A 14,776-nucleotide genomic window follows, 5' to 3' on the forward strand; every position below is an offset into this window, starting at 1 on the left:
GACGCCCACGTCGATGAGGCATGGTACTCTACAATAAGAAATGGAATAGACTTAGATGACTTTAAATTCTATATGCAACTAACTCGATATAACCTAACTTAACTTGACTTACTTAACTTAACTTAACTTGGGCCACGCAGTGTCAGTGTGGATTTCTTAAAACAACTTTAAAATCAAAAACTTTGAAATCCAAAGCTTTAAAATCAAAATCTTTGATCTTTAAACCATGCTCTGATACCAATCTAATTGTCACGACCCGGAACTCTCATCGGGCCTGTGACAACCGCCGCGACGTCCCGATAAGCACTCATTACCCCGAATGCCGATCGAAACCCCGCAAGGCTTAGCATCAACTTCCGCATCTCCCCGGTGAGCGACAGTTATTAAATCTCGCATTTCAAGAAATCATAAGTTGTTTCCAACTCAAAACAATAAAAATATTATTTTCTAGCTCACTGGGGCATTTTCGTCATTTTTTTTTTTTGAAATTTCGAAATCCGAAAAAATGTAATATGTAAGTGGAAACACATATTTCATGATCTAAATTAAATTTTGAAGTCTAAAACATTCGTTTAAAGTAAAATTATAGCTATTTGAATATAATAAAAATATTAAATAAAATATTCTATTTTCTTAAAACACAATATTTTCAAAGTCTTCCTAAAATAACTTTTGTAGCGTAAGAGTAAAATAAATTTATTCATATAGTAATAAAGATAATTAAAGTATGAAATTTTGTTTACAGTGACACGTGGGCCCCCAACTAACCAAGAAGGTGTAGAGCTACGAACCCTTACTTCCTATGATGCAACTCCGAGATTAATTCTCGTCTTAATCAACTATCAACAAACTGTCCTGAGCCTGAAAAATGGATAGGAAGAGGGGTGAGATTAAATAATCCCAGTGAGTAAACAATTACCATCAAAAGCATCTAAAGCCGAGTAGATGGAGACAATATAAAAACGTTATATCTCAATAATGTTCATAACACAAAATTCGTTTCAATCTATACCAAATAATTTCTTTTCATCAAAATTTCCCCGACTTATGAATTTTTTTAAACTTGGCCCCTGCCAATATCATTCTCGCGGGTACCTTCGTCAAGGTATCCCACTGAGACCGCCAAGGCTGTTCAATGACCCATACCCATAAACATGTTTTCACATCTGACACACAGCCGTTCCTTGGCGTTGGCTGAGTCTCACTCTCACGAGGTGGCCCGAACGTGAGGTGCACTCAAATCATACCTCAGGAGATACTTCACCCAACATCTCCCCCCGGAGGTAAGTATAAAATTGAGTTACCGTGCCCCTCTCATAGGCAGTCCACGGAAACCCCCACCACTGCAGTGACCGTTTAATATACCACCAGACCCATAAAAATTCCAGTAGCATAATATGGCGAATAAAATGTAATTCAGTCTACCGAGACCAATCCAAAATTGTTCATATATTTCATGCCAACCCCAAAAATTTAGCCATCATGCTACCATAGTGTCATAAGCCCCAATTTCAATAACATATAAAATCAAAAATTTCAACACAGTCTCCATATACTCAATTTTCCCAAAACAATATTTGATTTCAAAACCAATATAAATCTCATTTTTATAAAAAAAACATTTTAATTGGAAAACATAATATTTTATAATTTAAATTCACCATTCAATAAAAGCATCAAACAAGTATAATTACTCTAGATATTTAAGACGATAAATTGTCCACTCACAGTTCTAGGAGTCGATGTACTCCTAATCCCAGTCTTCAAGCACAATTTTGGTACTTTTACCAGTGTAATTTGCTCACCACCTATCCACAATGTACAATACATAATTCACCACATCAATGCTTGACCATTATAAAATCAATTCAGGCTCGGTATATATGCATGATATGACATGCAACTTATCCGACTACCGCTTAAATGCGGTGCTGATTTAATTCGGCCTATTACCCGATTAAATTACTAACGCGTCCAATTTAATCTCAAATTAATTTTTTTCAGTTTCTATACCTCAATTGCACCCAAATTGACTTAATGTCCCTCGGTGTGGTGCAAATTATCAGTCCTGATAGTAAATTACGAAAATACCCCTAATGAGTAAAAATTCATATTTTTGCTCCAAAAATTTCCATTATTTTTCTAGACTCATAATTCATCATTATTCATCATAATTCCTCAAATAAACATCAAGATCATCAGCCAATATTCCCCTAGAAAATTCAGCCAATAATGGTAATGGAGGAAAATAAATTCTTTTCTTGTTGTTTTGTTCCTAAATATGCTAAACTAACTTAAAACACTAACATAACTTAAAATCAAATTAATCTAACAAGTTTCTCTCTCCTAACCCATTTTTCCAGAATTGAATTCATCCTCAAATCACATGATTCAACCATGGAAAATGATGGGAAATGCATGGGAAAGGTAAAGCACAAGTCAAAATCAAGAAATTTTACCTTTGGTCACTTGTTTCCTTGAATTTTCACCAATTTTTCCTTGAATTTCTCCCCCTAGGTTTTTGTTTTTCTTTTCCCCTTTGTTTTCTTGCTATGGCCGGCCATAATGAAGAGAAAATGGTGGTGTGGGCTGATTTTTATAGTTAAATAATATAATAATCTAAACTTGCCACATGTCACTACATTATTGGTCCATTTTTTAAATTCTTATCTTTTAAGCTTTAAATCTCCACCACACATTATTCATTAAAATATCCATAACTTAGATAAAATTCTCAAACTTATCCAAAGTCTTGGTGAAGTAATTTTTGATATTTACACTTTTTCCCCCGTAAAAATCAAAAATTACATTTTTGCCCCAAAAACTGAAAAATTGCCCATAGACATATTTTTTATCCCTTATACTCATATCATTCCCCAATTTGTCAAATGTGATCTAAATTCTCTCAAAATCTCAAATTTTATCCGCAGATGGAAAAATTACAATTTTACCCCTAATAGTGAAAATTTCAATTTGACTCCGAATTGATCCTCGAACTCCTAATTACCATTTTGAGTCATCCCTGAACTGTGAAACTCTTAATTTCACCTTAAAATTCCTATTTGAACTAGTTCGAGGCTTAATCGACTTAATGATACCATTAGGGGCAATATCGTCTTTTAACGATTTCTCGAACTTCCTAAATATACAAACATTCTATCGAGCATGTGAATGATATTATAATTATTTTACAAAGCAGGGTTTGACATAGATAATATACCATCGTCATTGATTAGCTTACAAAAAATAGCCAAAGTCAATATACCTTGTGTATCTATACAAAACACACAGAAATTAAAACTCCCTATTCACAAAATCATTGCTATAATAGAGAACATCAAACAAACACATCTAAGTGAGCCAAACTAGTTATCCAGTAGAGACCCTTTGAAGATGCAGAACAAGTAAGAAAAGCAAACCAAACCTCCTGGGTAGGAATGGTAATTGGTACCCTATTACAAGGTACCCACGAATACTCAACTTGATTATATAGGGTTAGGGTACCTTATAATAGGATTCAGGTAGGGTTCAGGTAGTAATTTCACTACCCGTATCGAGTTTGGGTAGGATTCGGGTGCCACCCCTTGGGTACCGATACCCGAACTCAATTATTTTTTTTAATTTTATGTAATTAAAGATAAACCTATACTGTTAATTAAATTAATTCATGAAACTATGATTATTAATTAACTTGTAATATCTCTTAATATATATACTTTATATATTGTGTTAATTTATAAAAAAATATAATCACTATTGTATATATCCTTTTAGTATATATACTTTAAACATATAAACATATTTACTTTCTATTTTGTATTAACATTACAAAAATTATACCCTATAAAATTATTAATTATAATATATATCCCTTTGTTTATATAAACTTATAAAATATATACTTGAAAAGAAGTTATGAGATTAGAATAGTTTTGGAACCTAACTTTTTTTTTTAATTTCATGCAATTGATAATAAAATTATATAGTTAATTACACTTGTAATGCTGTTTAATTTGTTGTTTGGATATTTGGTTTTAGTTATTTAAGTTGATATTTAAGATATTTATATTTTATTATTTAAATTTAAAATTTATCATTTGTGTGCTTTTGTAAATTTAATTATTAGTGAATTATATGGAATATGGATGGAAATATTATTGTATATAAATACAGGTACGAATTCGGGTTGAGGTAATTAGCTATCCATGAAGAGAATTTTAATAATTTTTTTACATAATTGGGTTTTTAAACAGGTTTTGGGTAAGTATCAAGTAATAAGTATGTATTACAATTCGGATTGGGGTGGTAAATTTCAAAAATATTCTGGTAATTATGGGATTCGAGTATCCTATTTACTAATCGGGTTCGAGTTCGAATACCTCAAAATTAACGGGTACCTTACCCATTAACATCCCTACTCCTATGCTGTTTTGCCCTCTTACAACTCCATGCACACTTCGCTGCTTACGATTGGTAGATGCACAACCAAGTCCAAAATACCCTATCAGCATGGCACCCCATAATGGGAAAGAACCAAACCCCCTCAAGTAATGGAAGACATAGGTAGTGTGAATGAGATTTTCCATAGAGAAAACAAAACCTTGCTGCCAATACTTCAGGACGCAAACAGAAAAATACCAACAAGGTTTTCCCCACAGACCCACATCAAAATCCAAGGAATCAAAGGTAATATATATCAATTCATTTGTTTTATCCACTCCCATTTTAGTGAGATTATCTACCCATTCATTACCTGATTTTCAAATATGCCTTATCTACCATCCTGTTACCTTTTCTTCGAAAGCTTTAATATGTAAAATCAACTACCTCACTTTCCAAGAAAATGAATTTGGCTTCTCCGTTCAAGTAATGGTATTTTTCGAGACACTCTTAATAATAATACCACCCATAGAAACCCAAGATAATGCTGCAAATATCACCATAGCCTCTCGTATTGCAAGAAACTTCACCAAATGTGCATCTCACCATGGATATTCTTCTGTTATATTTTTTAGGAGACAATCTACACATCTTTTCTAAGACCATTAATAAACAATGAAATCAACATGAAATAAGAATGTTTTGTTACATTAGATATTGAAAATGGTATTCTATCATTTTCCACATTGTAATACCATAAAGTAAGCTTGATAACAATTAAAGTACCTTTGACAGAAACTATATTACAAAGCTTGATAACAATTAAAGTACCTTTGACAGAAACTATATTACATGTCAAGAAATGTTTTCTTGGAGAAAATAAGGAGAATATTTTGTTCAACATATTTTCGACTTGTGAGTCCAAATATGTTGTTGCAACTACTTGTACTTGTCAAACTGTTTGGCTTAAAAGGTTATTGAAGAAACAACAATTGTCATAAAAGGAAGCTATGAAGATTTACACTGACAACAAATTTGCACAAGCACTTTGAAAAGATTCATAAAAAAGTATAAAACTGGTCTTGTAGGTCAGATCTTAGTTAAGAAAGAAAGCTCATCTATTACCAGTAAAAGAGACTCAGCAAAGAAAATGAAAAAGGCTCACTTATATTAATTCGTGAAGGGGAATATATAAGCTTACAATATAAAAGCAACAAAAAAACTATTAAAACAAAGAAAAAGCAACATAATAGAAAGTGCAGCACCATTAAGGTTGTTTGCTATCTTTTCTTACAATTGTGCAAAGGCTAACACGTTGCCTGAATGAAAACAAAATAGCAAAAAAAGTTAAAATAAACAAAAGGTCTTTTAAATGACTATGTGAACAACAGATAAAGTCTTCTTCTTCATTCCAAATTTGATATCTTTGTGCCAAGTGGAGTATTGAACTAGAGATTAAACTTCAACACACTTCCATAAGATTTGCAGTCAATACTCTTAATTTAGACCTCAGCTATTCAAATCTGTCTTTGCTTAGGCCTTTAGTCATTATGCCAGCAACTTGTTCATGAGTATTGCAGTAATTAGCTGAGCTTTCTCCACTCTTTATTGCCTCCCTGATTGCATGAAACTTGACCCTTATATATTTTGTTCTACCATGTTAAACGGGGTTCTTAGCAATTGCTATGGCTAATTTCAAAGAGGTTCCAACAATTTGGTCAAACTTTAGATCAGACAATACTTTTCTAAGCCACAGGGCATGGCTTGTAGTTGAAGCTATTGCAACATACTCGACTTTAGTCGATGATTAAGCAACTATATATTGTTTTTTGAATTCCACGTAAACATGGTATTGCCAAATGAAAAGTAGAAGCCATTAATGCTGCATGAGTCATTAAGACTCCTAGCCCAAGCACTATCAAAATATCTAGCTAATTCCATTCTTTCATGCTTGCTAAACTTAAGACCATATTCCAGTGCTCCGTTTACATTCCTTAGAATACGTTTAGCAGTAACCAAATGAAGTGATGAAGGAGATTGCATAAAGCATGATTACAAGCTTATAGCAAACATAATGTTAGACAAATATAAAAGACATCCAATCAATTTTCTATAATTGATTGCATTAGTATTGGCTCCTCTATTTTCCTTGCACGGTTTGTAACCAATGGTGAAAATAGTTGGAGTAGATTTGCAATTTTCCATATTGAAAAATATGCAATCTGTTTTCTACTATACTTGTAACCTGAAGAAATATGACATTTCTCCCAAATCATTCATTTCAAACTCAGTTTGCATCAAACTCTTAATTTCATTCATGAGTTCACCATCGGGGTCTAGTAATGAGAATATCGTCAACATACAAAGACACAATAGGCTGCATTGCATTTTCAGAGCTTTTCACATATAAGGTTGGCTTATTCTCACTTCTGTTGAACCCATTTCTAACCAGATATCCATTGATTTTCTCACACCAAGCTCAAGGAGATTACTTAAGGTCATAAAGAGCCTTAAGCAATTTGCACACTTTGTTTTCATTACTATTCTCTTAGAAACCTTCTAGTTGCTCAACAAAAATGTCCTCCTTTATCACACCATGAAGAACTACTAATTTGACATTGGAATGCCAAACTCTCCATCTTTTCTTGGCAACTAAAGCAACAAGCAATCTTATGGTGTCATGAGGAGCAACAAGGGCAAAGGTTTCAAAAAATCAACACCTTGAACTTGAATAAAATCTTTTACTACTAACCTAGCTTTCAATTTGTTTACTGACTTGTCACCATTCAACTTCATTCTAAAAATCCACTTGACACTTGTGACTTTCTGATTTTTTGGCCTTTTGACAAGAACCCAAGTCTGATTCTTTTTAGTCATTTACATTTTTTCTTCCATGGCTTTCTTCCCCCTGTCATTTGATGCAACCTCATCATAGTTGTTTGGCTCTACGATTGCAACATTACAGTGCTCATATATTTCTTGAAAAGATCGTGTTCCACGAACAACCACATCATTAATACTTTCATCACTATTTTGATTTACATCTTCCCCAGGCAGATTGAAACTTGTAATCACATCATTATTTTTAGTATTTTCCACTTCAAGCTTGTCTCAATTCCAACACATATTCTCATCAAACTTCACATCTCACTGGTCAAAACTTTCTTGTTTGTGATGCTATAGAGGCGATATCCCTTAAAGGTATCACTATATCCGAGATAAACTAATACTTGTAATTTCGAATCAAGCTTGGTTCTTCTTAACTTAAGGAATTTGTGCATAGTCAATGCACCCAAACACTCTCCAATGAGCAACGATGGCTTGGATTTAACTAGGCCTTATATGGATTCTTGTCTTTAAGAGCCTTGGTTGGCTAAATATTCAACAAATTATTTACTGCATTTGCAACCTCTGGCCAAAAGACTTTAGGCAATTTTTGCTCAAATAGAAAACATCTTGTCATTTCTAAGAAAGTCTGATTTTTCCTCTCGTATATGCCGTTTTGCTAGAGACTATAAGGGATCGTTAGTTAATGCCTTATCCCTTTAAGCGACAGAAATTTCTTGAACTTAATAGAGATATTCTGAGCCATTATCGATCCTAAGTGCCTTAATATTTTTTTCAGTTTGATTTTCAACCAAAGTCACGAACTTAAGAAAACAACTAAAATCTTCAGACTTACTTTCAAGAAGTATATCTAACAAAATTTACTATAGTCATTTATGAAGGTCGCATAGAACTTGTTGCCATTTAATGAAGTTATCTTGATAAGCCTTCCTACATTAGAGTTGACTAATAGTAGTCGATTAGTGGCCCTTGAATTGCTATTCTTTGGAAAGGGAGTTCTATTTTGTTTTCCATGATTAGTGGCCTTTGAACTGCACAAGTGTTCATTCCCAAGCAACATAGGTAAATCAATAACATAATTCATAACTCCCATTCTCTTTAGTGAAGGATAGTTGACATGGCCAAGCCTACGGTGCCACAACTTAGCATCATTAAAGACATATGAGTAAGCTTGATGCTTAACTTCCATCAAACTTTATGGGAAACATTTGTTTCTCATCCCAACAATGAATAACTCATTTTCAAATGAATTAAAGACAGAGCAGGCCTTGTCTTTAAATAATAAAATAAATCCTTTTTAGTTAACTGACCTACACTCAATAAATTTTGTTTAACATCTAGGACAAAATGAACATTGGGAATAGACTTAATACCTGTAGTCATTTTAACGCCTATCTTTCCCTTTCCATAAATATGGAGCATATACCCTATGAAACCCTACCCTAATGTGGGATTTTTAAAATTAAAAATCCTTAGATGAGCAAGTTAAATTATGTTTTGAAAACTTAAAATTTAGTTTTATGAATGAGAAATTTCATGGTCTAATGTTTCGAGATGACTTTTGTGTTTGGAATGTTCAAAAGTAAGTTTTAATCTTAGAAAAATTTATGTTTTGGTGCATTAAGATCATTTACAAAGTTTGGTGTTAAAAGGAGTTCAATTGAACATATTTCTGAGGTTTATTTTTACTTTCTGGACCTAATCTATCGATACATGTTCTTCATCTATCGATATGTACAGCCTATAAAGGTTTTATCAAATCTGTTTTGAAAGAACATCTTTGGATAAATGAGCAGATCTATCCATAAATAGCCAAATCTATCGATAGATGGCAATTAGAAAGCTTCCAAAAAGGATTCTAAAGTTTATCTATCGATAGATAACCTTGATCTATCAATAGATGACATCGTTTTCACAAAAATAAAAGGGGTAAAAGCATATTTTCACTTCCCAAACTATAAATATGACACAATAATCGAGGATTTCTCAACCCTCAGCCATTTTTTGAAAGGTAGAACCTCTCTAAAACCCTTTGAACCCATTTTTAATGAAAAATCATTGATTTTGATGATTCTGATCGTAGTTTTGAAGTTTAAAGCTAAAAATGACATTTTTATGTTATAAAACCTTCAAAGCTCACACTTTTAACACTGAAAATTTATTATTTTTGCCCAAACATTTCTATTGAGGATTAAAGCTAAGGTTTTTATGATTTCCTTCAACATCTATCTAAGGTTAGTTTTGTCACGACCCGAAACTCCCCATCGAGTCCGTGACAACCGCCGCGAAGCCTCGACAAACATTCTTCACCCCGAATGCCGATCGAAACCCCGCAAGGCTTAGCATCAACTTCCGCATCTTCCCGATGAGCAACAATTATTAAATCTCGCATTTAAAAAAATCATAAGTCATTTTCAAATAAGAACAATAAAATATTATTTTCTGGCTCATAGGGGCATTTTCGTAATTTTTCGTCAAAAATCTCAAAACTTGCTAAAAATGTAGTAGGTAAGCAGAAAATATATATTTAATGATTTAAAAACAAAATAAGTATCTAAAACGTTCATTTGAAAGCAAATTGTTAACAACTAGTACTATTCAAAAATAATCAATAAAATATTCTATTTTCTCATAAAATAAATTTTTATAGAAATATTCGTAAATAGTTTTTCGCACATGAAAGTAAAGTAAAAATTGTATGAATAGAAATACAGATAACCAAAATATAAGTTTTGATCTGCAATGACACGTGGGCCCCAATTGACCAAGAGGATGTAAGATTGTGAACTCTTACTTTCTATAATGCAGTTCCGAGCTTAGTTCTCGTCCTACTCAATTATCTACAAACTATCCTGAGCCTGAAAAATGTATAGGAAGAAGGGGTGAGATTTTATAATCCCAGTGAGTAAACAGATACCATCTAAAGTATCTAAAGCCGAGTAAATGGAGACAATTAAAATAAGTCATCATACTGTAATTTCATTACCTTTCAGTTCATTTCAACCAAATAAAATCAATCCATATAAATCGAGTAATCAACTTGGCTTATGAATTTCTTAAAACTTTGGCTCGTGCCAAAACTCATACTCGGTGATACCTTGCGCAGGGCATCCAACCGAATCCGCCAAGGCTGTTAAAATTTTGTATACACTTAAAATATATTTTTAGTTTGAGAAAAATACAGCCATTCCTTGGCGTTGGCTGAGTTTCCCTTCACATGGTGGTTTGGCGTGAAGTGAACCCTAAGCTTTACCCTAGGAGATACCCTACGCGTCTCTCCGTTCGAGGTAATAATATAATGGAGTTTACCGTGCCCCTCTAATAGGCTGGTCCACGGAACCCCCTCTGCAGTAAATAATTAATATATACTCCACCAATTCAATAAAATTCATTCTAGCATGGCATGGCAATTTATCGCAATCTAGCCTCTCAAGGCTGAATACACAATACAAATAATTCTGACACCAAAATCAGTTTAGCCATTCATGCTCATATATTGTCATAAGCCATTCAATTTAAAACCATAAATTTACAACACAAGCAGGCAGTCTCCAATTACTCTATTTTCAAAACCAGTATTCGAATTTTCAGAAAATTTATAAAATCATTTTATAAAATCACAATTTCTCCTAAAACATAGCAATTTACCATTTAAACTCATTTTCCATAAAATCACATAGTTGTATAAAACTACTCTAGATAATTAAGATGATAATAAGTTTACTCACAGTATTAGGAGTAGAAATACTCCTATCTTCCGCCCTCGGGTGCAGTCTCTTACCCGAAACAATTGACTCACCACCTATCCATAATCTTTGACACAAAATTCAATAAATTGTGTCAATTTATCATAAATTATTTCAAGCTCTTATCCATGCGTATGCACTAGATAGGATTTGAAATGTCTAGACAATCGCTTAATTGCGGTGTCCAACCTAACTCGCCTATACACGGTGTAAATTCCTAAAATCCCCAATTCGACTCCAATTCCATCCATTTCAATTTCAATTATCCAATTATATATCCACAATACCTCAATGACTGTGAATTTGGTCCAATTTATCAGTTCGGACTATAAATTACGCTTTTACCCCTAGTGGGTAAAAATTTCAATTTATTGCACCGAAAATTCCCATTTAATTTCCAACCTCATAATTCATCATTTTTCCACCCAATTCTCTTAAAATAAAGTCAACCTCATCCTCACATACCATTGGCTAGATTCGGCTTAGAGAAATTCATGGAGAATATAAATATTTTTCTTGTTGTTTTACTCATAAACATGCTAAACAAACACTAAACACTAACATAGCTTAAAATCAAATTTATCTAACAACTTTCTCTCTCTAAACCCATATGACCAGAATTGAAATCATCCTCAAATCACATGATTCAACCATGGAAAATGATGGGAAATGCATGGGAAAGGTAAAGCACAAGACAAATTTAAGAAATGTTACCTTTTTTTCACTTGATTTTTGAATTTCCACCTATTTTCCCTTTAAATTTCTTGGCTAGGGTTTTATTTTCTCCTTTCACTCTCTTGTTTCTTGCTTGGCCGAATGGTGAAGAAGAAGAATGGGTTATGGGCTGATTTTTTTTATGCCTTTTTATTGTTTAATGAATAATATTATTTTATTCATATTTTGAATATTTTATTAATATTTTTTTTTTCTAGCCATCCACTTGTCCTACTTTTTTTTTTTTCACCATGCATTCCCTTTGACTTATCCAAGTCTTAAGTGAAATTTCCAGATTTTTTCAAAGTTTTGGTGGAGTAAATTTTTCAAAATTACACTTTTGCCCTTGAACTTTTCAAAAATTACATTTTTGCCTTAAAAATTGAAAATTTGCCATAATGCATAATTTTCACTCCTCATACTCATTTCACACTCCAAATAATTAAATTTGATCAAAATCCTTTCAAAAATTAAATTTTCGATTTCGGATGGCAAAATTACCATTTTACCCTTTTTCTCCAAATTATACCGAAATTAAAATTTTTCACTTCTAAACTTCAAATCTTACTCCAATAAGTCAAATGGGGCCAAAAATCTTTTTTAAAAATTCTCATTTTGTCCCCAAGTGGTAAATGACCATTTTGCCCCTAGATAGCGAAAATTCCAATTTGACTCCAAATTGATCCTCGAACTCCGAATCACCATATTAAACCATTCTGGGACTTTAAAATTCTTAATTTCATTATAAATTCTCTATTTGATCTAGTTCGAGGTTTAACTCAACTTTGTTGTACCTCTAGGTACAATACCGACTTTTGTAAATTTTTTTTTCGGGACTCTCTTAGCATGCAAACATGTTATCCATCACATGTATGTCATGACAAATATTTTTATAGAGTCGGGCTTGTCATCTTCTCCCCCACTTGGATCAACCATATGATCCTTTTTCATGACTGATTTCGACATCCGGCTAAATATTAATATTTTAAAAATTTTATCTTGTCTCCTTGGTACTTGAAATACCTTATTATGCCTCACTTGACTTCCGAATCGCCTTTTATCTCACAAATTCTCCTCCGATAAAATTATTATTATTTTATTGTTATTTTCTCACTTGCGAAATATTTTATCCTAAACTACTCCTTTCGTCTCTTATCACTTTTAAACATTTTAATTGACCTCAATTTGCATTCACTCAACTTTATTTATCACCATATCAAAGTATGGGATATTTCAAGTTTAGAGTATTTATGCATTTCTAACTTAGTTTAGAGAGAAAGTGGCTATAATCAAAAGCGAATAGATTTCGAAAGTTACTAGATTAATTATTCCAAGATTATTAGTTTAGAAATTGATTGTTACGAATATTCTGTGATAAGAATGCATGAAAACACACCGAATTACATGGAATCAGAGTTGTAATCGAGTTTCCTATAAGGTGAGTGGATACATCACTTTTAAAACTAATTTGATATGTAAAGTTGAAGCATGATTTGAAATTTATTAGTGAATATGATTTTCTACAAATATTTATGAACTAAAAATTTATTTATGGATGAGGAAAATATTTTAAAATTTGTTTTCAACCTACTATGCATGTAAATATGATATTATATATTAGTTTTCAACAAGGGGAGACAAGCACCTTATGTTTGAATCCACTCAATTACTCCAGTCTTCAAAACTAGTGTGGGTACGAGATATTATTTATGATTAATGCATAAATGTCTGAGGTGTATGCTAGATATGTTGAGGCATGAAATGTGTGATAACTTGTATGATGATTTTCATCTAAGATATTATGTTTATGTGTATGATGTGTTTTCCATATACTACATGAGATGTTTGAGGAAGCACAATGAAAGCTATGAGATTATGTATATAATGCATGTTTTACATACAATATGATGAAAAAGTAGGCATGAGGAAATGCCATGAGATGTATATATGGTGTGAAATTTCATATACTTTATGAGATGAGTAAGCATGTATGCAATGGACATTCCACATATTAAATGCTATGAGTACAAAAGCTTAATGAGTGCAATTGATTCCACTCACATAGGGTGTAGTGACAACTTCACTCCTATAATGTATCTTAAACGCCTAAGGTGCAATAGGGCTATACATTACAGGCCCAAAATTAATGGGGGAAGTATCATCGCAATGTGAGTTTAATGTTAATGGAATGATTATGATTGTTATCTTTATGATATGTTGCATGTTAAGTTCATCTTGAATAATCTTATTGAGTTATACTCGATGTTAACATGAAAATCTGTTTAAAGAAATGAAATGAGCCGTAGAGATAGTCCTAATAGGTAAGGGGACTTAAGGAATTGCAAAAATACAAAATTTTGCTCGAAAAATAGAATTTCAAAGGCTATCTATCGATAGATAGTAGATAGAATGTAATAGGAAGCATTTTGTTTCAAATCTATCAATAGATGAGTTCCAGAATTGAATGTATTGACTTGTTTTTAAGCTTTTCAAAGGTAAAAAGGTTTTCTAGTGGTTATTCACACTTGTTTACATCATATATTCTATTTCAAACGTGTTTAAACACCACCTTTCATAAGATTAAGATTAAATTGATTATAAATGGCATGAAATTATAAGTGTATGTTTACGAAACACTCTTATCCCCTAACTTGTCCCTTTCCCGTATCCACTCGTTGAGTCTTTGTGACTCATATGTTATTTTTCCTATTTATTTTATTGCAGATTAGTGATAGCATTTTGATAGCAGCCAATGTCGTGAATACCAATGTTCGGTCTTCATTCTTTGGTAGGTGTCCAGCATCCATTTGATGCTTAGAAGGTTGGTCACTTTTTGCTAACAAGTTAGTCATATGTTATATTTATGGATTACGAACATGTTAAGTTAATGTAGCCTATGTTTGGCATTTTACATGGATAACATCATGTATGATATTATGATGATGGCTCGAGAACCTACATGAACACTTGAGGGTGTTGTTGATGATAATGATATTGCGCACTAAGACAATGGCAATTGTTGATATATATATATATATATCAAATGCTTTAGCTTATGCAATTAAGTTGAGAAGTTCCTTAATTGTATA

At 32.4% G+C, this 14,776-nt stretch overlaps 2 long non-coding RNA genes across 2 annotated transcripts in view; both read right to left on the reverse strand.

Moving 5' to 3' along the window:
- The window catches only part of LOC148763736 (uncharacterized), an 83,295-nt gene extending 71,504 nt beyond the window's left edge, over window positions 1-11,791 (reverse strand). The window contains exons 1-2 of the long non-coding RNA XR_016025056.1: window positions 11,688-11,791; window positions 10,956-11,040 (exon numbers count right to left, since the gene is read on the reverse strand). This is a non-coding gene — a long non-coding RNA (uncharacterized LOC148763736). The remainder of the gene's footprint in view (window positions 1-10,955; window positions 11,041-11,687) is intronic.
- LOC148763738 (uncharacterized) lies at window positions 250-2,692 on the reverse strand. Its single transcript, XR_016025438.1, has 3 exons — window positions 2,460-2,692; window positions 1,729-1,808; window positions 250-861 (listed from the first exon to the last, which is right to left on the reverse strand). It is a non-coding gene; the product is annotated as an uncharacterized LOC148763738 (long non-coding RNA).
- Window positions 11,792-14,776: the final 2,985 nt, after the last annotated feature.

This window comes from Theobroma cacao, chromosome 3 (assembly GCF_053813885.1).
Source record: "Theobroma cacao isolate CCN51 chromosome 3, ASM5381388v1, whole genome shotgun sequence".
NCBI classification, from domain to species: Eukaryota; Viridiplantae; Streptophyta; class Magnoliopsida; order Malvales; family Malvaceae; genus Theobroma; species Theobroma cacao.